The sequence below is a fragment of the Rutidosis leptorrhynchoides genome, chromosome 4 (assembly GCF_046630445.1).
Source record: "Rutidosis leptorrhynchoides isolate AG116_Rl617_1_P2 chromosome 4, CSIRO_AGI_Rlap_v1, whole genome shotgun sequence".
NCBI classification, from domain to species: Eukaryota; Viridiplantae; Streptophyta; class Magnoliopsida; order Asterales; family Asteraceae; genus Rutidosis; species Rutidosis leptorrhynchoides.
In genome coordinates this window covers 275,284,320-275,310,445 of record NC_092336.1, presented here as the reverse complement: position 1 = coordinate 275,310,445, position 26,126 = coordinate 275,284,320, and positions in this window count along the sequence as shown.

The window sequence follows — 26,126 nt, the reverse complement described above, 5'->3', positions numbered from 1 at the left end:
GGTTATTTATCTGATCCACATAAAGCTAAATCTCAAACTGGATATGTATTCCTAAATGGAGGTACTGCAATATCATGGCGTTCTCAAAAACAAACACTTGTTGCAACATCATCAAATCATGCCGAAGTGATTGCATTACATGAAGCTACTTGGGAATGTTTTTGGTTGAGATCAATGACACAACTCATTACTTATTCTTATGGACTAGAACCCGATAAAAGTCCAACATCTATCTATGAAGATAATGCAGCTTGCATAGCACAAATGAAAGAATGATATATCAAAAGTGACCGAACAAAACACATACCTCCTAGATTCTTCTCATACACTCAAGACATCATTAAGGACAACTAGATTGAAATGATATATGTTCAATCCATCAAAACTCTGCTGATTTTTTCATCAAAACACTTTCAACTGCTATTTTCAGAACGCATGTTCACAATATTGGCATGAGGCAAGTTCAAAAGATGTAACAGCTCAGCAATGTCTACTTGAGGGGGAGTCAACTATATACTGCACTCTTTTTCCCTTAGCTAAAGTTTTTATCCCACTGGGTTTTTCTTTGGCCAAGGTTTTTAACGAGGCAGTAACTTACAGTTGATCTTTAACAAACAAAATTGCTATCCAAGGGGGAGTGTTATGATAATAATAATAATTGTGCAAGTATGGAACTACAATAATGCAAGTATGGATAGTCAATTTTGGTACAATTTTATAGTCAACTTGGGGTCACTTCCATAGTATCTTTTTGTAGTATAAATACCCATGAGTTATGCTTGTAAAGAAGTACCATTTCTCACACTTACATCCATAGTGTTTCTTCCTTTCTCTCTTTACTCATATACTCTTATTCTTAAGATTTTCAAAGTCTATATTCAAGAACCAATCCACTAAAGATAGTTATAAACTCCAAAAATATAACAGGTATAATGGTAGTGAGAATTATCATGCATCAAAGACAAAAAAGTTATGTAAATTAATGGTTTAAAAATGGCAGTTCCGATTAATCTTTGAGAGTAAGACTAACAAAGGATAAAAAAAAAAATACTTGATTCAAACTTGATAATACAATAAAGGATCATAAAGTTTTAAAGATCATATAGGTTTATGTTTTTTAAAACCATTAATATTTTATTAGTCTTCCATTTACTTATTCATTCAATCAACCGTGAATTCACGGGTCTTTAAACTAGTTATGGATCGAATTACAAAATGATCAAATCCACCATCACCTTATGGATCCATGTGTCTAATACACGTGTTACACAGAATTTATGTAATTTGATCATTACTGATCATCACACTTATATCAAACTCTTACGTCTCCCATGATGCCCCCACCCACTAATCATCAAAAGTTTATCAACATGAAAATACTTTATCGAATTGTTGGTTAATAGGGTTTGAAAATCCGGATATACATCTGAATCGTTTAGTCACTTTCGCGATAAAGTATTTCGACTCTATACATATATTGCCTTAGGGTTACACGAAATCTTTATTCAGAATAAGACAAAAGCACAACTCTAATATAGGCAATTAAAATTGGAAGTCAAGTATATAAAGTTTTTTGTATATTGTGAATGATCGACCTTTCATCAATCTTGAAAATGAGACAAATCACTCTATTTATAGGTACCATGAATTGTCACACCTTTTAATTAAAAAATGTCCATGATTGGTTACACCTTTTGGTGAAAAGGTATCATGAATGGTTGCACCAATTCATAATAGTTGTGTCTTTTGCCCAAAAAGACACCAACTAATAAACTTAACCTTTCAATTAAATGACTCTAGTTAGCTTAAACAAGCGTGTACTCCACACTCTCCGAACTTGTTATAAAGGTTAACTAGAAATCAATTTGTCTCAAGTAAATCACCTTATCACACAAAATGACCGATGACACTAAAATCAACAACACTCTGTACCGTTAAAATTTTTCTAAACTACAGTACCCAAAAACCCTCGATCAAAAGTAGGGCAAAGATTTCTCGGCCACTGCAGCTGTTAAGTTCCACTTCTCCCGGTACTAATTTCCAACGTACATGTTTATATCTTTATTTTTGCATCTTTTTGTTCTGTCTTTCTTGAATATTTGATTCTGTCTTGCTGGAATGTTTCAATTCCGAATTAATTTAATGTTTGATTTCGAATTTCTTGAATGTGTGAATTTTGATTGAATTTATTCAATTTTTAAGTTTGTAGAGACCCGTCCTAATCCATCCGGACGGAGTCCATATCGATTATAAACGATCCACAACAGTTGATTTCATCGCGAGGTATTTGACCTCTATATGATACATTTTACAAACATTGCATTCGTTTTTAAAAAGTCAATCTTTCATTACATCGAAAGTTGACGACATGCATACCATTTCATAATATATCTAACTATAATTGACTTAATAATAATCTTGATGAACTCAACGACTCGAATTCAACGTCTTTTGAAATATGTCATGAATGACTCCAAATAATATCTTTAAAATGAGCAATTGCACAGCGGAAGACTTCTTTCATACCTGAGAATAAACATGCTTTAAAGTGTCAACCAAAAGGTTGGTGAGTTCATTAGTTTAACATAAATAATCATTTCCATCATTTTAATAGACCACAAGATTTTTATTTTTCAGTTCTCATAAATATACGTCCCATGCATAGAGACAAAAATAATCATTCATATGGATTGAACACCTGGTAACCGACGTTAACTTAATGCATAGAATATCCCCAAAACAGAACCTCTCGTCTGTATAATAATCTCGAAGTACTAAAGCATTCGTACCCCGAATGGCACTTGTCAAGGTCCATAGATCTATCTTTAGGATTCACGTCAATCAGGGGCCATTTCCCTAAATTCTTAGGTTACCAGACTTGAAGGGCGATATTCGGTTAATAATCCAACCATAGAATGTAATTTTAAGTACTTGTGTCTATTTCGTAAAACATTTATAAAAGCAGCGCATGTATTCTCAGTCCCAAAAATATATATAGCAAAAGCATTTAAAAAGGGAGCAAATGAAACTCACCATACTGTATTTTTGTAGTAAAAATACATATGACAATATTGGATAAGTGTAGGGTTGGCCTCAGATTCACGAACCTATAACATTTGTGTACATATATTAATACACATAATCATAGTAATTGAACAAATTTGTATCTTATTAGTGATTTAATTATTATTTTAATTAAGTGTTTCATTAATAACTTAGTTAGTTATAAAAGTATTAATATATTTATGTTATATGTAGTAAATATGGTTTTATTTAGCTAATAGTTATTTGATAGAATAATATTGAAAGTAAAAATAGGTAAAAAGTTGTTTTATTTTACAACAATAATAATAGTTATTATGATAATAATATGGATGTTATAAAAATAATAATATTAATATCAAAATAATAATAATGATGGTAATGATAAAAATATTGATACAGATGATAATTTTTCTAATAATGATAATAATAATAATAAAAAATGATACTTTTAATATCAATAATAGTTTTGAAAATAATGATTTATAAATAATAATAATAATAATAATAACTTTATTATTAATAATAATACTAATAAAAATTATATAGTTAATAATGATACTTGTGTTAATAATAATAATAATAATAATAATAATAATAATAATAATAATAATTATTATTATTATTATTATTATTATTGTACTTATTTATACCTAATAAAAGGGATCACACGTTTTGTTTGACTCCTAAAAAAGATCGAGATACTAGAAGCAAGATGCAGAGGAGGTATCATCACCGATCAATCGATCGACAATCATCATCATCATCATCATCATCTTATCTTCACTCCGTATTATCAATCAAACATCCTATTTTTTTAAAAGGTACAATTACAATAGTTCGAACTTCGATTTCAATTTTAATTTCACTTGAGTTCGTATGATTGTGTAACCCTAGCTGTAATTAAACATAATAATATAGATGTAACTGATAATTTTGACTGAGTATATGTAAAAGTTTGTTAGTTGATATCGTATGAAAATATAAACATCTTGACATATTTTTAATTTGTTTAAATTTGGCAGTTGTTCGCTCACCTGTTTTAAGAATCACAAGAGTAAATGTTCTATTGTTTTCAGTTTAATTACTCCTATTTGTGAAAATACTTTGTTGATAATTTTTAAGATTTGATGTTGAATTCGCTAGTTAGGGTTCGTGTTGATTACATCTGTTATAATGAACTTGAATACTTACTAGTGTGTTAATTGATTTAATTCTTAATGTTGATATACAGGTTCGTGATTGTGATTTATAATCAATTGGGTCAGTTCATTTAAGAGATCTAACATAACGATCTTGAAGTGATTAAGTTTAGTATTCAGTTATCACCTAATAATTTAATGAATTTCACTTATACGTAGTATTAAGTTTGAATAATATACCATTTATTAATCTGCAGATGTTGGCAACAAGGATCGATGATCATAATGGTGGTCTGTGGTGAGGTGGGTTCCGAGTGTTGCAGTTGTAGTGGCGGTGATTGGGTTATGAAAAGGAGTAGCAACAACAACCCTTAGCTGCAGCAGCAGGAGGTACAAGATGATGGTGTTGTTGAGTGGCGACAGAAACAGATATATTAGCAGCTGTAACTGCAGTGATTGGCCACAGTTTGTGGTGGTTGATCAGAATGGTGATGGGTTCAAGGTGGTGATGGTGGTTGTTGTTAGTGGTTTGTGGTTTTATGTTCTATCAACAACAGAAACATAGGAATGGGTGTAGCAGTAGCATTACGATGGTTGCAGGTGTGGTATTTCGATGGTGGTTTGGGTCTGGTCGCAAGCAAAAGAAACAACAAGATGGGTTATGTGGGTGTAGTTATAGATTGGTTGAATCCAGAGAATAGAATGAAGGTGGTGTCTGGTTTGGTCTCGGTTAGCAGTACACGATCAGAGATTATAGATTAATGAAGGTGATGGTTTATATGGTAGTTTGTAGTGACAGAGGATGGTAATGGGTTTCACAAATTAGATTTGTGAAATGGCAAGGTTTCAATATAAGTATGCAGTTGTTTGTATATATAAATGCTTTGTAAAGTTTGTTATGTAAAAAGAATAAAACTAATACAATACTAATATTCTTAACTCATAAGTCATATTAATAAAGTTAAAAGAAAACAGTTCCATATCCGTGATACTTCTTGACACACCATTGTTGGCTTTTATTGTGAGTGGGGGACAAGAACTTAATATTTATAATTACATAGAATACTTGTTTCTAACACTAAAGCAATAAGGTTATATATCTATGTCCTCTATATGACAAGCATATGTGTCTATATATGATAAGGAAAAGATGGGTAATCACATAATCAATCAACTGAATCATTGACACAATAATATAACTATTCATTGAATCAAGTGGAATGATACAATAACTCAAATCGGTAAGTGTCTATCTCTATGAATTCATCGTGTATTGTTATACAATACATAACTTTAATTGATAAAGATGTAAAGTAAAGATTGACGACCCCTTTAAAGTTATCCAACCATATAATCTTTAATCACGCATTATGAGTCGTAAAGTTGACAATTGCGATAGATAGAGTAGTGGATAATTAGTCACACATACATGAATCCTACTTCACTCAATTGAACCCACACTCAGGTTCAGATCTTTTCATATACAAAAGTTACCATACAATATTATAGTTGTTAAAATACTATGAAATTTTCAATATTTTATAATCATTTGCAGTATTACTATTATATTAAGTGTGCGTACGAATAAGAAATTACACAGAAATTTCCATAATGGAACAAAACCTTTTTAAAAAAAATAGAAAGTTACGCTTGATATAAATATTATAATAATAATATTTACCTCATATAATATATCAATTTATTATTATATATTCATATAATTAAATATGTATGTATCGAATTACAAATAGTAGTTTGTGAATCGTCGGGAATAATCATAGGTTAAATGAATGTATGACAATAGTTCAAGCTTTTTGAGACTCTACATAGTAGGCTTTGCTTGTCGTGTCGAAATCAGATGAAGTTTAAGTTTAAATTTGGTCGGAAATTTCCGGGTCGTCACAGTACCTACCCGTTAAAGAAATTTCGTCCCGAAATTTGAGTGAGATGGTCATGTCTAACAATAAAAATGTTTTCATGACGAATATGAGTTGATAAATAGAGTTTTATTATCATTGAGTAATATGGATAGAACAATTCGATTATTCGAAGGGTACGAGTGAAGCTGTCACGAAAGAGTGAAATGAATACATAAAGTTTTGTCTTAACTTTTGAAGTGGTCTTGGTTGAATTCCGGAATTCAAGGGATTCAAAAGAAAATCTTGGAAATCTATTTGATCTGATTCTTCGAGATTTAAGGAAAATTAAGATCTCTTTAATTAAATGCGATCATCTGTCTCAATTGTTTTGTCTGGTATTTTCACTATAAATGAACTTCTTCCGTTCCATTACTTTTATCACTCCTATACTTAATTCCCAAATTCAAAAGATTGAGAATATGCTTAATCCAGTTCTGATCCTTGTCCTTATCCTGACTATCGCAATAATCATCCTTCTTTTCTAACTTCCACCGGAAGAATCTGTTTTCTTCTACTTCCTCCTTGGGGTTATAGTGTTTTTAATTCTCCCGTGTCTTTATGTTGCGATAAACATTGACATACACGGTTTGTAATTTATGTGTTATTATCGGGCTTTATATTCTCCCTTATATTTCGAAGCTCTATGCTTTTGTTTTCTTTTCCCGACTTCAAGTCAAGCGAATAATGGTCTAGAATTCATAGATATAGAATTTCGAATGATTATAATATACTATGTAAAAAAAAGGAAAGGAAATGGCACGATTTGATTTTTCGAATTACCAGAATCCCTGAGGATGGAACTATCAAGAATATAATTTCTTGATATGTTCAAAAGTTAAGCAGAATGAAAGAGTTATGTAACATGACACATGATGACGTTATAATCTGTGAATCATCATGTTCCATTTAGAAACTCAGCATGACTTGCTGTAATATAATTACGTTGATCAAGTGCCATTATATTATACTAACTCATGCATCAGTTCCCAACATTACTTCAATAACATTCATATTTTAAGCTCGAAAGTTTACAAAATATAGAAACTAACAGTTTCTATATGACGTGACACTGATAGCACGAAAAGATTAATGATTTCAGATAAGAATAGTTATGAAAATATCTTCAGAAATATGGAGGATATTTATAATGAAAGATATGATGATATCTTGGAATTTCTAATATCGCAGGATGGTGAAGAAAATTTGTCCGCAAGAGTTTGGAGTCAGAAGCAAGGTATTCGCTAAAGATTTCATCAGAAACAGAATCATCAGGATTCTTAATGTATAAGTTTAGTCCTTGTGATTTGTTCAGAGACTCCTTCGTAGTTTGCTCAATTAGTTTTTCAGTTTCAAACATTTTCTGAGTTTTGCCAACATACAATTCTTTATCATTAACTTTTGGCTGTTGAGGTCGTTTACGGTTTTTGTTGCTTCGTTCAACTTCTCAAAAATTCAGAGTATTAATTCGCAGACTAGGTGCTTTTCAGAATTTCAGAATGAAAAATCATAGTCCTAAGAAATAAATGTTATATGGATACATATAACTGTTGATGTGGAAACGTTGTGAGACTCACAATACAGACTTGCTGATTTTCGGTAATTGGTATGACATTTCTCTTTACAAGATGCGGATGAGTAGGTGATAGGGTTTCAATGAATATAATAACCTTTCAGGAAGTCAAAGATTAATGAAGTTGCTGGTAAGTTTCCTGCTAATGTGGTGAGATATAAACGGTTTCCCGGTATCGATGACGAAAGACAACTTATATATCAGGGTTATAAATAAGCTAATCCGAGTGAAAAGTCGAAGTTGACTTGTTGGAGCTGTGACAAAATTGGCTAGTTTGGAAAGGGATTGCATAGTTATTTTCGGTAATAACAATGCTAAAGGATCTGACACAGATACGTGTAGTTGGATCATCCTCTCGATTGAGGTGTTTCCAAGATTCGTGAAAGGTTTGAACGCATATTGGATTCGTCAAGATACAAATGAGGTTTAAGATGAAATCAAGTGGCAAACTTGAAGAATTATTTAGTTTCATATGTTATAATCAATGTTTTTAATTCATTTTAATAGTCCACAGTCGATAGTCCACAGTAACAGTCCAATAATTCATATATAGTTTAATATATAATATTCGAATTAATTAATACGTATCGTGACCCGTGTACATGTCTCAGACTCGATCACAACTCAAACTATATATATTATTGTAGAATCAACCTCAACCCTGTATAGCTAACTCCAGCATTACTGCATATAGAGTATCTATGGTTATTCCAAATAATATATATAGATGCGTCGATATGATATGTCAAAACCTTGAATACGTGTCCCGATATTTAAAGTGCGTAAAATAAATAACAGAAATTAAATGACGATAAATAAAATTACGAGAATTAAAATTGCGATAAATAAAATGCGATAAAAAAAGGTAATACGGAATTAACAGTTAACTAGGAACAGTTAGCTAGGATTTTGTTACCGTGGATTCTTAACAAAATTTCTCATAGTTAATTTGTTTGTTTCTAACAAATTTTATTTTGTCCAATGTTTTCTTCATTATGCCACTTGTTGGATTCTGATAAATCAAAATCCAAATATAAATTTGAATAAAAAATGGTTATTCTGCGGTGAACGGATTTGTATATCGGTGGATGTAAGTAAGATAGTAAACGACTGTTGAATCGGAATTGAAAGAATGTACAGTGTTACTCATTAATGTGAAATCTAAATATTCCTCGGGTATTACCTACCCGTTAAAATATTTTCACCATTAACAGTTTGTACGAAAGAATTTTTAATTACAATCCTTATGAAAACATATATACATATATATTTTCTTCGGATGTAGTCAGGGATTTAATTAGTCAATATGATATTAGACTCATTTGATTTACCGTTAGAATAAGAATATATAATCTCTAAAACATTAGAGATTACATAATCGCCATGTCGAACGAAGATAAATGATGTAGAATGATTCGTAGAACGATAATTATACTCGAGGTACAGAGTGAGATGTTGAGGCATGGATTGTTGATGGTACTGGTGCTGTTACTGATGGTACTGTTGGTGCCGGTGATGTTGTTGAAGCTGGTACATTTTGCACCATATTCTCCGAATTAATTATTCGAGCACGAAGTTCATTGACTTATTACTCCAGGATGATTGTCGGTCGGAACGAGCGAATGAATAAGGTTTAGAATTTTAGATAGAATATAATCGTGTCAAGCTACCCTGGAAATGAGGCTAAAAATGGTGTTTCGGATAGGTTCTCCGGTAAGTGCTTCAGGTTCTTCGCCAAGAGGTGAATTCGGTTGGTGGGAGGGATCGCCTTCTTCGTGTCTCCATTGATTAAGTCGACTACTAACCCATCAGATGAATTGGGGATGGATGATTGGTTGATTCATTCTGGTGACGCCGCTTCGGAGCTTAGGTGAATATTCATGTCGGAATAGCTGTCGGAATAACTATCGGAATAGCTATCGAAATCTGAGGGACTCGAACTGGTTGAGGGATTCATCTCGTACGATCAGATGAAGAATTTTCGATAAGAAATAGATTATAGGATGTAGATTAGTACCCTACAATACATAATTTACATATGCATATATAATACTAAAATTCCATAAGTTACGGAGGAATCTACGGAAGCTGTCAGGCAAAGGTAACAATAACAGATACGCTAAGATATGAATTTTGTCTATACACTATTCATACAATCAATGCAATAAGATGTGTCTAGACTAAGGATGATAAGCAAGTGATTCTCTAAGAATGATAAGCAGGTATTTTTCGACACGAAATGATAAGCAAAACTTTTGACATGCAGACACGGTCGAAGTCCAGACTTACTAATGCATCCTAACAACTTATCAGTTAGACATACTAATGCAGACCTGGTTCGCTAAGACCACCGCTCTGATACCAACTGTAGAGACCCGTCCGAATCCATCCGGACGGAGTCCATATCGATTATAAACGATTCACAACAGTTGATTTCATCGCGAGGTATTTGACTTCTATATGATACATTTTACAAACATTGCATTCGTTTTTAAAAAGACAATCTTTCATTACATCGAAAGTTGACGACATGCATACCATTTCATAATATATCTAACTATAATTGACTTAATAATAATCTTGATGAACTCAACGACTCGAATGCAACGTCTTTTGAAATATGTCATGAATGACTCCAAATAATATCTTTAAAATGAGCAATTGCACAGCGGAAGACTTCTTTCATACCTGAGAATAAACATGCTTTAAAGTGTCAACCAAAAGGTTGGTAACTTCATTAGTTTAACATAAATAATCATTTCCATCATTTTAATAGATCACAAGATTTTCATTTTTCAGTTCTCATAAATATACGTCCCATGCATAGAGACAAAAATAATCATTCATATGGATTGAACACCTGGTAACCGACGTTAACTTAATGCATAGAATATCGCCAAAACAGAACCTCTCGTATGTATAATAATCTCGAAGTACTAAAGCATTCGTACCCCGAATGGGACTTGTCAAGGTCCATAGATCTATCTTTAGGATTCGCGTCAATCAGGGGCCATTTCCCTAAATTCTTAGGTTACCAGACTTGGAGGGCGATATTCGGTTAATAATCCAACCAAAGAATGTAATTTTAAGTACTTGTGTCTATTTCGTAAAACATTTATAAAAGCAGCACATGTATTCTCAGTCCCAAAAATATATATAGCAAAAGCATTTAAAAAGGGAGCAAATGAAACTCACCATACTGTATTTTTGTAGTAAAAATACATATGACAATATTGGATAAGTGTAGGGTTGGCCTCAGATTCACGAACGTATAACATTTGTGTACATATATTAATACACATAATCGTAGTAATCGAACAAAGTTGTATCTTATTAGTGATTTAATTATTATTTTAATTAAGTGTTTCATTAATAACCTAGTTAGTTATAAAAGTATTAATATATTTATGTTATATGTAGTAAATATGGTTTTATTTAGCTAATAGTTATTTGATAGAATAATATTGAAAGTAAAAATAGATAAAAAGTTGTTTTATTTTACAACAATAATAATAGTTATTATGATAATAATATGGATGTTATAAAAATAATAATATTAATGTCAAAATAATAATAATGATGGTAATGATAAAAATTTTGATACAGATGATAATTTTTCTAATAATGATAATAATAATAATAAAAATGATACTTTTAATATCAATAATAGTTTTGAAAATAATGATTTATAAATAATAATAATAATAATAACTTTATTAATAATAATAATAATACTAATAAAAATGATATTGTTAATAATGATACTTGTGTTAATAATAATAATAATAATAATAATAATAATAATTATTATTATTATTATTATGATTATTATTATTATTATTATTATTATTATTATTATTATTATTATTATTATTATTATTATTATTATTATTATTATAATTGTACTTATTTATACCTAATAAAAGGGATCACACGTTTTGTTTGACTCCTAAAACAGATCGAGATACTAGAAGCAAGATGCAGAGGAGGTATCATCACCGATCAATCAATCGACAATCATCATCATCATCATCTTATCTTCACTCCGTATTATCAATCAAACATCCTATTTTTTTAAAAGGTACAATTACAATAGTTCGAACTTCGATTTCAATTTCAATTTCACTTGAGTTCGTATGATTGTGTAACCCGCTGTAATTAAACATAATAATATAGATGTAACTGATAATTTTGACTGAGTATATGTATAAGTTTGTTATTTGATATCGTATGAAAATATAAACATCTTGACATATTTTTAAATTGTTTAAATTTGGCAGTTGTTCGCTCACTTGTTTTAAGAATCATAAGGGTAAATGTTCTATTGTTTTCAGTTTAATTACTCCTATTTGTGAAAATACTTTGTTGATAATTTTTAAGATTTGATGTTGAATTCGCTAGTCAGGGTTCGTGTTTATTACATCTGTTATAATAAACTTGAATACTTACTAGTGTGTTAATTGATTTAATTCTTAATGTTGATATACAGGTTCGTGATTGTGATTTATAATCAATTGGGTCAGTTCATTTAAGAGATCTAACATAACGATCTTGAAGTGATTAAGTTTAGTATTCAGTTATCACCTAATAATTTAATGAATTTCACTTATACGGAGTATTAAGTATGAATAATATAACATTTATTAATCTGCAGATGTTGGCAACAAGGAACGATGATCATAATGGTGGTCTGTGGTAAGGTGGGTTTCGAGTGTTGCAGTTGTAGTGGCGGTGATTGGGTTATGAAAAAGAGTAGCAACAATAAACCTTAGCTGCAGCAGCAGGAGGTACAAGATGATGGTGTTGTTGATGCGACAGAAACAGATATATTAGCAGCCGTAACTGCAGTGATTGGCGACGGTTTGTGGTGGTTGATCAGAATGGTGATGGGTTCAAGGTGGTGATGGTGGTTGTTGTTAGTGGTTTGTGGTTTTATGTTCTATCAACAACAGAAACATAGGAATGGGTGTAGCAGTAGCATTACGATGGTTGTAGGTGTGGTATTTCGATGGTGGTTTGTGTCTGGTCGCAAGCAAAAGAAACAACAAGATGGGTTATGTGGGTGTAGTTATAGATTGGTCGAATCCAGAGAATAGAATGAAGGTGGTGTCTGGTTTGGTCTCGGTTAGCAGTACACGATCAGAGATTATAGATTAATGAAGGTGATGGTTTATATGGTAGTTTGTAGTGACAGAGGATGGTAATGGGTTTCACAAATTAGATTTGTGAAATGGCAAGGTTTCAATATAAGTATGCAGTTGTTTGTATATATAAATGCTTTGTAAAGTTTGTTATGTAAAAAGAATAAAACTAATACAATACTAATATTCTTAACTCATAAGTCATATTAATAAAGTTAAAAGAAAACAGTGCCATATCCGTGATACTTCTTGACACACCATTGTTGGCTTTTATTGTGAGTGGGGGACAAGAACTTAATATTTATAATTACATAGGATACTTGTTTCTAACACTAAAGCAATAGGGTTATATATCTATGTCCTCTATATGACAAGTATATGTGTCTATATATGATAAGGAAAAGATGGGTAATCACATAATCAATCAACTGAATCATTGACACAATAATATAACTATTGATTGAATCAAGTGGAATGATACAATAACTCAAATGGGTAAGTGTCGATCACTATGAATTCATCGTGTATTGTTATACAATACATAACTTTAATTGATAAAGATGTAAAGTAAAGATTGATGACCCCTTTAAAGTTATCCAACCATATAATCTTTAATCACGCATTATGAGTCGTAAAGTTGACAATTGCGATAAATAGAGTAGTGAATAATTAGTCACACGTACATGAATCCTACTTCACTCATTTGAACCCACACTCAGGTTCAGATCTTTTCATATACAAAAGTTACCATACAATATTATAGTTGTTAAAATACTATGAAATTTTCAATATTTTATAATCATTTGCAGTATTACTATTATATTAACTGTGCATACGAATAAGAAATTACACAGAAATTTCCATAATGGAACAAAACCTTTTTACAAAAAATAGAAAGTTACGCTTAATATAAATATTATAATAATAATAATAATTACCTCATATAATATATCAATTTATTATTATATATTCATATAATTAAATATGTATGTATCGAATTACAAATAGTAGTTTGTGAATCGTCGGGAATAGTCATAGGTTAAATGAATGTATGACAATAGTTCAAACTTTTTGAGACTCTACATAGTAGGCTTTGCTTGTCGTGTCGAAATCAGATGAAGTTTAAGTTTAAATTTGGTCAAAAATTTCCGGGTCGTCACAAAGTTGTTGTTGAATATTTAATTATGACGTTCTTGAATGTTTGACTTAACTTTCTGTAATGTTTGATTCTGACTTTAGTCAAAGTAGGTATATGTTTGATTTACATGATTTAGTATGTTTTGTATGTCTATTAACTGGCCGTTTCAATGAAATGCTTACTGCATTTTCTGTAACAATTATTATGGATGGAAACATAAAGATGTTGAATTTGTAGTTGAATGTACACTAGTTTTTGTGTTTATTTATTTCTGGACTATGAGTATATTAAATTTAGGTATGTTGTTGTATTGGAAAAGGAAGGAGTAATTGGGTTTTCCAGATCTATTTTCTTCTTTGACCGCCGTTTGGATTTTCCAGTCAATTGGGTTTCTTTCTTTAATTCCATGTACCTTTAATCAAGCTCTCCTATTGCAAAGTTACTGCTAAAAGGTAAAAAAAAACCGTAATTTGTTTCAGCCACCACCCTCTTCCCTCTCACTTTCTTCTCCGGTAAGTCCACTTCACGTTTTGTAGATATATGCTACCGTTGCCTTCTCCGACCACCGGCATCTCGCCGGTGGTTCGGTTTTACCCGCTTTCTGTGAAATAAAGTTCAACCGTCACTTTCTTCTCTTGGTGACGTGTGGTCCGATCGGCTTCTCCGGCAACAGATCTGACGAGCAGACGACGATTCCGGGTTGTTCAGTACGGGATCTGTTTGATGGCTGTTGGTCGGAGTTGTTTTGCTTTGGGTCTTCCGTCTGATTGTTGGGGTTAGGTATGTCTCGATGTTTCTTTGACTATGGTTTCTTTGCCGGATTTTATCTTCTGGATGGGTATAGGCGACGAGCTCCGTCGGAGTTCTATACCCTTTTAGGTTGGGATTCGGTTTTTGAATGGTAGGCCTTGTTATGTTGGGATGTTGGTTGTAGTGTTGCTTGTGTGTTGAAACCCGCCGATTCCCGTAGTCTGGTAGCTGCCGGCGGCTACCTAGGACGGCTGGCGACTGTTGTTAGGGGTGTTCATTTTCGGATATCCGAAATTCGGATATCCGAATTTTCGGATATCCGAAAATTCGGATAATGAAAAACCTCATCCGAAATCCGAATCCGAAATTTCGGATATCCGATTTTCGGATATCCGAAATTTCGGATTCGGATATCGGATTATCCGAATATCCGATATTTTTTAAGAACTTCCAATATTTTCGGATAATTTGGATATTTTTCGGATATTTCGGATATTTTTTCGGATATTTCGGATAGTTTTCGAATATTTCAGATAATTTTCAAATAATTTTCGGATTTTTTCGGATTTTTTTCGGAATTTCGGATATTCGGATATCCGAATATTCGAAAATTTTGAAAACTCCATCCGATATCCGAATCCGAAAAATCGGATATCCGATTTTCGGATATCCGAATTTTCGGATATCCGATTTTTCGGATATCCGATTTTTCGGATATTTTCGGATTCGGATTTCGGATAATTCGGATTCGGATTTCGGATTCGGATATTTTGAACACCCCTAACTGTTGTGGCCTTTGTTGGATGCTACCGGTGGCTGGTGGTCCTTGACGGCTGTAGGCGGCTGCACTTGGTGGTTACCTGATGGCCTAAAGACTGATAGGTGGCTGTTTGGTGGCAGCCAATGCAATTGGTGGCTATTTGCTACTGATGTTATTGTTGGCGGCTGCTGGCAGTAGCCGATAGCCTACAGTGGGTCTGGTGGAAGTTGGTTGCCACTAATTGGCGGCCGGTGTTTGCGGGTTTGTAAATGTCCTTAGAAAATTTGGCGAAAATGACTGACTCCTTTATGGTTTGGTTCTGCATTTGGTTCTAATTTGTTGCGGCTGGTTTGGTTCATTCATTCCATTTTTCTCGTCGTCGGGTCTTTCGTGGGCTTGATGTTGTTGCCGGCGTTGTCGACTTTGTTGACTTCGGTAAATAGGCCTCGGGATAGGTGTTCTTGGGTTGCCTGGTGAATGGTTTGGATTGGCGGTTTTTGAGGATGAAGATGCGGGGTTGAATTCGGGGCCGGGTTTTTGTGTTTGTATTAGGCTTAGGTAAGGTGGTTGTTGTCGTTGTTTGGCATTTCAATTGTAATTCATATATTGCTCACTCTGTATTTAATGTTGTCGTTCAGTGTGTTTAGAACGAATAGAGTGAGTGTCATGGAGTTTTGGTAGTCTGTGACCAAGTACTCATGTTTACAGATCGTTATGATCTACTTATTGTAGCTCTACCGGAACCTCGGTTCTATTATATATATATACATATTAATATTTTTGTCAAAAAAAAAAAAAGAAAAAAAAAAGGAAGGAGTAATAATTTGAATGTAACACATACTTATAGTTAGATCAAAAGGAAATGAATAATCAAACTGGTATTTTTAATTAATTTATGTGTTTACATAATTTTGATATTTAGAGGTCTTTAATAGAAAGAGACAGGTTGAAAACTTGTGTATAACGTCACTCCCTATCGTAACTAAACTATTCATCCTCTTAACCTTTCACATCAGCGCCACAACAACACCAATATTCTATAACTTACACATAACTAAACACTCCATATCATGGCTAAAACAATAATCTTCTTAATATGCAACGTACAAGCAATAAAGCATCAAGTCCAAACAATAAAAAGCCATTGGGACCCACAAATTCTATAACTAAACTTCAACATCCGTTAAATCTATGGTGAAAGCGGATAACTAAAGCGGGTAACTAGCTCGTGCCTATGGTTAGTTACGGGTAATGACGGGTAATGAGCGGGTAACTAACGGATAACTAACTATAGGGAGTGGTCTAAGTAGCTTGTATTTTTTACATAATTATGCATGATATCTTCATTGGGATTGGTTTCTAGATTGATTTGGTTAAGTGGTTGACTTTAGCAGTGAACATCTGTCTCTTTGGGAAAGTTGTATGTTTATTTATTTATATCATCATATACTTGTAATTTGTAAGTTATTTGTTTTAGTTAACTGTTTATATTTATATGTAGCTACCAGAGCCAATTTGACAGAGCACATTCAAAAGAAGTTATGTTTCTTGATTTAGGGCCAATTTCACTTTAGCATGTTCAAATTGTTAGATCACATGCTTAAATTTTTAATAATCTCTTTTATCTTCAGTTGACTATATATTTTTTGTCTCAATTCATGATGTTTAATTTAAGATAAGATTCCAAGCTGAGATATGATCTCTATCTCAATGAAATAGACTCTGTGCATATGCTGATTTCTGCCAATAAAAAGTTGACTTTTTAAATCATCAATTCAGCCGCGTGGTTATAAGGTACAACTCGATACATTCAAGTTTTCTTATTGGTAATAGGGAAATGCTAACTAGTGCAGTAAGGGCACAAGTTAACAACAATTAAATACACTAACATTTTTCCTCCTATACGCTATCACATCACATCAGGTCTAAGCTAACAAAAATTTTCTCTCTATGGCCACCCCTACTTTTCCTGAATCTTTTCAAAATTTTAAACCCTCTTACCCAAATTCCATCAAATTAACCAAACAAATCCCCTTTTTCCACCAAAATCACAAACCTCAGCAAGTCAATCATCCATCGTTTCCTATAAATCGACAATTTTCTTGGGTGGGTTGTCTAGATACACCAACCCTGCTACCATTAAGAATGTTTTTCAAAAATATGGAACAATTATAGGTATATCCTGGAAACAAGATAGAGCATTTGCTTTTGTCAAATTTGCAGAAATTCAACAAGCTACTCAAGCGGTTCAACAGATGAACGGTAATTCTGTTAATGGTCGATTTTTGTTTGTTGGCTATGCTAAAAGGAACTCAACACAAATTTTCTACCCCAAGAATTTGAGTCCACACAATCTGACCCAATTAGTCAAGCAAAACCAACCATAAATTTATGTTCCAATCAAGTAACAACCAATCGTCTAAAGTTAACAGCCCTTGTTGTTGATAAAAAGCCTATCAAAGCTCTCAAATTGTTTAAATGGCTGAAAAGTCGTTTCATAGCCATTGAGTCGATTGCATCCTGGGGGTATATGGTTATATCGTTTGTTGTAGTGATGAAGATAGTTTCAAAAGAATGACGATGGACCCAAGAATAAATGAATTGGAATTTACAGAAGTTATTCCAATTATTCAAAGGAAAAACAAATTTTCAAGGATCACAAAATTAGCAATAAAGGGTATCCCCTTTGACTGTTGTTCACCAAATTGTGCAATTGAAGTTGCTAATTCGTTTGGAAGAGTGCTTCACATTGATAGCATCACCCATTCTCTAAAACAACCCGATACTTTGCACGCTCTGATTGAAGCTACTGACCCCGCCCCAATAAGCACTTATACTAAAGCAAATGTGGCTAACATATCGACTTGCAATCTGTGGGTTGAAGAAGTGAATGAAGACGTTTTTATCGAAATCGTTTCTGATGAGATCATAGCTGAGTATAACGAATTCCTGCTACGGTCTTATAAAGAGTTTGTTGACCTAAAGGACAAAGATCAAAACAATAATTCAAGTCAGGTACCGGAATCTAAACAGCCGGAGGTTGAAAATCATATGGAGGAAGGTGGAGTTGACCTTACTGAAGAAAGTTTTGAATTCCAGACTCCTCAAAAAGTCAACTCTTCTAAAAAGGTAAATAGTCCAACAGAAGTTCATGTTTCAATGGAGAAAGTAACTAAAGCAATTAGCTTCCAAAAGGAAAGAGGGGTTCAATTCAAACGGTCAGCAGAGGACATAAAGAAATCTTTGTTTTCTGCAAAAGATATGGGTGAAGTGCAAAAGTCATCTGACAAAGTAGAAAGTGAAAAATCAGGTGCCTACTCCAACCTACAAGATGTACCTTTTGTTTTAAATATTAATGACTATCCTACCCTTCTTAATAATAATCCCATTGGTCAAAACAATCCATCTTTCCCTTCATCTTCCAACCTTCGACCAACACCTCTCCTGTCATAATCCAACGTATTTTAAACACTGCTTTTTCTTTTGCATCTAAAGTTGTCGAAAATATCCCTGGTCAATGTATTGGTAATAGCTGCAAAAAATCGTGTGAAGAGATAAAATCGAGATGCCCTCCTCCTAATGTTGCTACAGAACCTAACTTCCAAAACAAAAAAACCGTTCTCAAAAAGAAATATATGTTGGTTTATTTTGGCTAGTAGAAGATATGTGTATCCCACATAGCTGGGAGGAAGATGTGAGGGGTGAGTGACTTGGTTATATAAGAGGGGCTAAGTCTTCATTCCAAATTGCACCAATCAATACAATTTAAGTATTTGATTATTTCTTTCTTTCTTACCCTTGTTTGAGAGTTGTATTAGTTAAATATTTTGGAGAGTGTAGTTGGCTTAAGAGAGTCGTCTATATCATTGTAACAATTTGTGATATAGTGTATTTTCTCTCTTTGGGGGCCGGTGGTTTTTCTCCTGTTTTGGAGTTTCCACATTAAATCTTGTGTTGTGTATTGTTCTTATTTCTTTACTATTATTATTGGGCTGGGTGGTGGGAATTAGTGAGACCGTAATTTCCCAACAACTGGTATCAGAGCGTCAGGTTTGACGGGGGTCTCGGTTATAGGAGTCGGAGTATGCTCTGTGGTTGCCACGGGAGTGGATCGTCCACATCAGAAACGAGTTCTATTGATCGTATAGGGTATCTGGTTAGACAATATTTTTTCTGATTCGTAGTAATAGTTGGATTTGTTAGTGGCCTAGTTGTGGATTTCCGATTTAAAGGGTCCTGGCTACCTGCTACATCTTTTGGCTATTCGAAACGTGAGCAAAATCAGAGAAAGTGTTGTTTATAGGATACGGATACGATGTCGAAGTTCAGTCCAATGAGGTTTGATGTTGAGAAATTTGATGGGAGGATCAATTTTGCTTTTGGCAGGTTCAAGTCAAGGATGTGTTGATTCAGTCTGGTTTACACAAGGCTTTGAAGGGTAAACCCACCCTTGTTCCCGACAGTGATTCTAGCAAGAAGTTCGATGAAGAAAAATGGGATGATATGGATTTGAGGGCGGCAAGTGCGATTCGTTTGTGTCTTGCAAAGAACGTGCTTGTAAATGTGCACGGGTTATCAACGGCAAATGAGCTTTGGGTTAAACTAGAGCAGTTGTACCAGGGCAAGGGCATCTCAAATCGGTTGTGTCTTAAAGAACAATTTCATACTCTGCGTATGGATGGGAGTTCAAAGATTTCAGATCATCTAAGTATTCTTAATGGTATTGTTTCAGAACTTGAAGCTATTGGAGTTAAAGTGGATGATGAAGATAAAGCTTTGAGGTTGATATTATCTTTGTCATCATCTTATGAACACATGAAACCTATTTTGATGTATGGGAAAGAAACTCTGAAGTTTGAAGACGTTACTAGCAAGCTCCTATCCGAGGAGAAAAGACTGGAAGGTAACGGGGTCTCGTCATCAGGAGATACGATAGTGTTGTGTTCGGATAGGCGAAAGAGAAACTCTGGGAAGAATCTGGTATGCTGGAGGTGCGGGAAGACTGGGCATGTAAGGGTTAATTGTCCAGGTGGAGCTAATCCGGCAAATGGCTCCAAAGACGCTAACATTGTCTCCGTTGTTACGTAGAGTGATGAATTCCTCTGAAGTCACGTCATCCTCATGGTGTATCCGCGCCACCATGGAAAGGGATGTTTGTTTAGCGGTTCCACAATTACACATGGGCATTGGTTTGGCATTTATGCAGGTTGTGTGGTGGAAACTGATGTTGTAGCTGATGGGACTCTCGGGAAAGCCAAACAGGGAAGTTGCACCATAAAGTTTCAGCTGGTTGTTCAACAACATGTGCCGAGGTGAAATGCTTGGAATGTGATATTCTAAGTGCTATACTCTTAATGGTGGAGTATGATAATTCTGTTAAGAGTTATGATTGTCTGTGATGACAATGATTGTCGGGTATTGACAATGTTTGATGAAGATGCAAATTTTATTTCTTGGGTTAGAGATAATGTCAACGGAATGAAGATGAGGATCTTGAAGTTTTCGTCGGGGAAGCATCTACGTCGGTTATCTTCGCAATGTGGAAGCATGGTTATCTTCTTCTATCCAAAAGGTGGAGATTTGTTGGTTTATTTTGGCTAGTAGAAGATATGTGTATCCCACATAGGTGGGAGGAAGATGTGAGGGGTGAGTGACTTGGTTATATAAGAGGGGCTAAGTCTTCATTCCAAATTGCACCAATCAATACACTTTAAGTATTTGATTATTTCTTTCTTTCTTACCCTTGTTTGAGAGTTGTATTAGTTAAATATTTTAGAGAGTGTAGTTGGCTTAAGAGAGTCATCTATATCATTGTAACAATTTGTGATATAGTGTATTTTCTCTCTTTGGGGGCCGGTGGTTTTTCTCCTGTTTTGGAGTTTCCACATTAAATCTTGTGTTGTGTATTGTTCTTATTTCTTTACTATTATTGTTGAGCTGGGTGGTGGGAATTAGTGAGACCGTAATTTCCCAACAATATAAAGCACAAAAAGGCTCTTGGGTTGATGAAGTCCCAAACATCAAAGAAGTTTTCGATACTACGAGTGAAATTAGCCATGTAGTGGGTAATAAATCTTCATTTGCAACAAGTAAAATCAATGGGCATCAAATTGGGGCAAAAAAACTAACTTATAAGGAGGAAATGGCCAACTTTGGTGAAATCATGAAGAACATGGCCGACGATGATGAACAGCCTTCTAAAGTTTAAAAACCATGAGGCTTGCCTCACGGAACACCCGCGGCCTAGGTACTAAGTCAAGAGGTCGAATGGTGGGTACTTTAATCAATTCCTTTCAAATCCAATTTATTGCTTTACAAGAGACAATGGTTAAACAAGTGGCACAACCAACCCTTAATGAAATATTCAAACATTATGCTTTTGATTCAATCCAAGTTGAAGCTAATGGGAGATCGGGTGGTTTAGTTTTTTTATGGAGAATCGACTTTTTTTCATTGATAAAAGTATGAAAAGACAACATTGGATTGCTACTATTTTAAGGTACAATCCTTCTAATAAGCTTGTGCTAATTGTCAATGTGTATGCACCTCTTCAAGAGAGCAGGAAACTTATTTTATGGTCCAGGTTAACCGAAATTGTGCAAAATTGGCCTGGACCTTTGTGTTTAATGGGCAACTTTAATTCAGTTTGTGCATCAGAAGAGCGCTTAAGGGCACTTAAGGGAGGTGATTGATCTTAATAGTATTAATTCTTTCAAATGTTTTATTCTCAATTCCAACCTGCTCGACCAACTAATTGTAAATGATGAGTATACTTGGGATGGACCCTGTGGAAAAATGTCTAGAATAGACAGGGTGTTTATTAATGGCGAATGGGCTCAATTGTGGCCGGACTCAATATTACAAACGGCCCATCCTGAAAAATCTGATCATAAGCCTTTGATTTGGGCTAAAAAGTTGCTGTGCTGGGGTTCAAAACCTTTCAGGTTCAATAATTCTTGGCTATCAAAGCGTGGATTTGTAGAGATGTGTGAATCTCTGTGGCAAGGGTATTCTTTTTTTGGATGGGCGGCGTTTCGTGTTGCTAAGAAATTTCGTCTTCTAAAATTAGACTTGAAAAAGTGGAATGCTTCTAATTTCGATCAGGAGTATGTTGACTTCAAATCCTATGAAAATAAAATTAAACGATTAAGGGATTGTTTCAAGGTTCGTGATTTAAACGACAGCGAATTATGTGATCTTGTCTGCTTAAAGAAGTTAAAGAAGCGTTTATCGATTTGAATTGAGTCCAAACGTAGACTACAATCTCGTTACCATTGGCTAAAACTAGGTGATAAGAACACCAAATTCTTTCATCTCGTTTCAAAAATCAAACACCAAGCGAACTATATAGCGGGTTTGCATATTAACAATTCATGGGTCGATGATCCTTTGGTTGTGAAGGAATATGCTGTTCAGTTTTTTGAGGAATTATTTGCTTATCGCCAGTCCTCTAGTTTAAGCGAATCACAGTGGGCCTCCTTAAAGTTATGTCAGGTTCCAGCCCATGTTAAGATGGGCCTCGAAGCCCAGTTCTCCTGCCCGGAAATTCTAAATGTTTTAAAGTCTTTCGAGGGTAATAAAACACCGGGCCCCGATGGTTTTTCGTTAAATTTCTTTAAGAAATCTTGCTCTTTCATTGAAGACGAAATTATGGAAATGTTTGATCTATTTCATGAATGTCCTGCCTTCCCGAGCGGTTTCAATTCTTCTTTCATTGTTATGAACCCAAAAACAAATCTTGCTAGTCGTATTGAACATTTACGCCCAATTACTCTCATCAATTCCCCTTACAAATTAATCGCCAAAACTCTTGCTAATAGATTAAAAACCGCCATTCCTTTTATCATTAGCGAGAGTCAAAACGGTTTTGTTCCTTCAAGGTTGCTTGTCGATGGTGTTATGGTTGTTAATGAAGTGGTTCATTATGCAAAGAAAAGGAAGGTTCCCACTCTTCTTTTAAAAATTGATTTCTCAAAAGCCTATGATAGCATTTCGCATGAATTTTTGGTCACTACGCTTTACAAAATGGGGTTTGGTGCAAAGTTCATCTCATGGGTACAAACATGTATTTCCAACATCCACTTCTCCGTGTTGTAAACGGGTCTCCTTCTCGGGAAGGTACGATGTTTCGTGGTTTGAGACAAGGCGACCCGTTGTCGTCTTTTTTGTTTATCATCGTAGCGGAAGTTTTAAGCAAAATGTTATCTAAATATTTAGATAATGGTGATCTTTTGGGGTGTAAACTCAAGCATGATATTGTCGTCAATCATTCTCAATTTGCGGACGATACAATTATTTTTGCTAATCCTTCTAGTCGAGAACTACTTCGTATAAAGCACATTTTGGAGGTGTTTTATTCTCTCTCCGGTTTACAAATGAACTCTATCAAAACCTCCTTGTATGGTATTCATGTACCTAGAGCCGAAATGACTACGTTTTCTTCCATTTTCAAATGCAAAGTAGGTACTTTTCCTTTTGAATACTTGGGCATTCCAATTTGTCTATCCAATAATAAGATTGCTATGTGGGATCCCAGCATTGCCAAGTTCAAAAAGAGATTAGCTGGGTGGAAAGGGAGATGTCTTTCCTTTGGTGGACGGCTTATCATGGTTAATGCCGTTATTTCAAACTTACCACTACACTATATGTCCATATATAAAGCTCCGATTTCAATTATCAAACTACTTGAACGTTTAATGAGGAATTTTATTTGGGGTGGTGATTGTTCTAAAAAGAAGACTTGTCTGATTAAGTGGGATTTGGTGTGCCTTCCTAAAGATATGGGGGGTTTAGGTGTTACTCCTCTTCGGGTAAAAAATTTTGTTATGTTAGCCAAATGGTAGGCAAGAATGAATTCTAATCGCCAAAGTTTATGAAAATCAATTATCGTTAGCACTTTTGGTCCTTCGTTTTCGGGAAAACTTATGAATAACATTTCTTCTCTTAAAACAAATAAGTTATCCCCCATTTGGAGAGACCTTATCAATTTGCATAATGACGATTCTTTAAAGTGCATTTTGGGTTCTAATGTTTGGAAGTTGAAACTTGGTAACGGGGCTAGCATTCTTTTTTGGTACGATTCATGGGCTAACGGTCGTATACTTAAAGACGATTTTCCTTCCTTATTTCTCATATGCTTTAACCCCACTGTTTCTGTTCAAGGGTGTAGAGTCCCTCTTTCAATCGATCAAGTGCAATCAGGGTGGGATTGTTTCCTCAAATTCCCTCTTTCGCAATACGACTCAATGAGATATGACGAATTACTTTCTGTCTTGGCTAATTTCTTTCTTTCAGACGGGTCTCCTGACATCATATTATGGGCCGCAGGTACTTCGACTTCTTTTTCTGTCTCTGATGGTATTCGAACAATCTTACAATCTACAAATGTTAACTTCGTCTCTCCTATTTGGCCTAAAGTGGTGTGGGGAAATAAAGTCCCGTCCAAAATCATGTTATTTCATTGGTTAGCTATTCGGAATAGTATTCCCGTTCAAGACGTTTGGTTAGCTATTCGAAACAACGGGTCATCTTTTGTTACATTGCAAGTGGTCTCATCTCATTTGGGTAGATTTATTCAAATGGTGGAATATTCGGTGGATGGTCCCTCAATCGATCGAAGCGTTTTCCTTTGATTGGTTTCATGGAATGGGTATTAATGCTTCAAAATATTGGAAGTTAATCGGCCCCGCTACAATTTGGGCCATTTGGATGGCTAGAAACGATTTCATTTTTAATGGAAAATTTACTTGCCGATCGGTAATCGTTAGAAATATCAAACTCAAGGTGTTTCTTTGGGCTACTAATCTCAATCTTTGACACGGGTTACATTCTTATGTTTGGAAATTCAACCTGTTACTCTTATGTTATTAAGGCTTTATGCTTTGTACTTTGTAATTTTGGTTCTCATGACCGAGAGTTTATCTCCGTCATTGTATCTTTTCTTGGTTCATTCATCGCTTTGATGAAGATATCACTTCTAATACAATTCATTTTTTTGCCAAAAAAAAAAATACGCTATCACATCAGGGCACAAGTTAACAACAATTAAATACACTAACATTTTTCCTCCTATACGCTATCACATCACCTTACCTTTTGAATAAAAGACTTAGTTTCCCGAAACTGAACCATTACTAAAACTTCTTAGTTATGAAAATGATCTTACCTATCTGAAGTTTAATCGTATCTATTGCTACCTTTCAATTGACTTTCATAGTTCATTCTGTTTTTTTAGGAATATGTGTTTAAGTGTTTACGTGATGTTTAAGTTTTTATGTTTATGAAAAGTTATGTTCCTATATGTTTAAACTTTATTAATAAAAGTTATGGTTTGTTTTATATATTGTGTTATTTTCATTTTTGTTGAGTTCGTATCTCTTAAAGTTTATATCTTCAAAGCTACGATTCTGTGATTATCCTGCGATCCTAAAATATCAAGTAATATCATTCTTCCCCATTTACTAATTTTGTCTTTCTATTAATTAAATAAAGTCTGATTTTATGCAAGTGAGAATATTGCATAATCTTAAATGTGGGAAAGGAAGTGAAATATTCACTTGAAGTTAAATATCAAGATAAAATTTGAAGAAAATAAAATTTTTTCACACTTAAAATAATGAATAAAATGGCTAAACTTCAAAATTCTTGCCCTAAAGTAAAACTTT